This window comes from Octopus bimaculoides, chromosome 9 (assembly GCF_001194135.2).
Source record: "Octopus bimaculoides isolate UCB-OBI-ISO-001 chromosome 9, ASM119413v2, whole genome shotgun sequence".
Taxonomy (NCBI): domain Eukaryota; kingdom Metazoa; phylum Mollusca; class Cephalopoda; order Octopoda; family Octopodidae; genus Octopus; species Octopus bimaculoides.
The window spans coordinates 17,573,754-17,574,239 of NC_068989.1; the positions used below are offsets into that span (position 1 = coordinate 17,573,754).

At 42.6% G+C, this 486-nt stretch overlaps 1 protein-coding gene across 1 annotated transcript in view; it reads right to left on the reverse strand.

Moving 5' to 3' along the window:
• Positions 1-486, reverse strand: part of LOC128248673 (delta-like protein 1) — a 15,552-nt gene that overhangs the window by 13,372 nt on the left and 1,694 nt on the right. The window lies entirely within an intron of this gene.

Here is a 486-nt window from a genome sequence, read left to right on the forward strand (position 1 = left end):
TATATATATATAAATAATATATATATGCATACACACACACACACACACACACATGCATATATGGGTATAGGACGTCACCGAACAGTAAACAACATGAAATACGAAAGCAAATGAGTTCAATACGCAAACAACGAGAAACAAATGGAAGATAAGACAAGTAACATAAAGACGTCCTGTACCCATATATAGACTGCGATTAAAGGCCTGTGATATGCAGGACACTGACTGGGAGAACAATGCCTGTCATCGCCACAGATGGAGGAAGCAGGTTAAGGAGGGGATCGACACTTTTGAGAGAGCACGTATCCAGCGTGAAGAACTTAAGCGAGCTGCGCGAAAGTGCACGGCTTGTATAGTGAATGGGGAAAGCTTGGTCTGCAATGTTTGCAGTCGTGTATGCTTGTCAAGAGCAGGGCTCATTAGCCACCAACGGAGCCGAAAATGTAAAATATAAGTTAGTCATAGAGTGCACAATGTTCCTGAAGG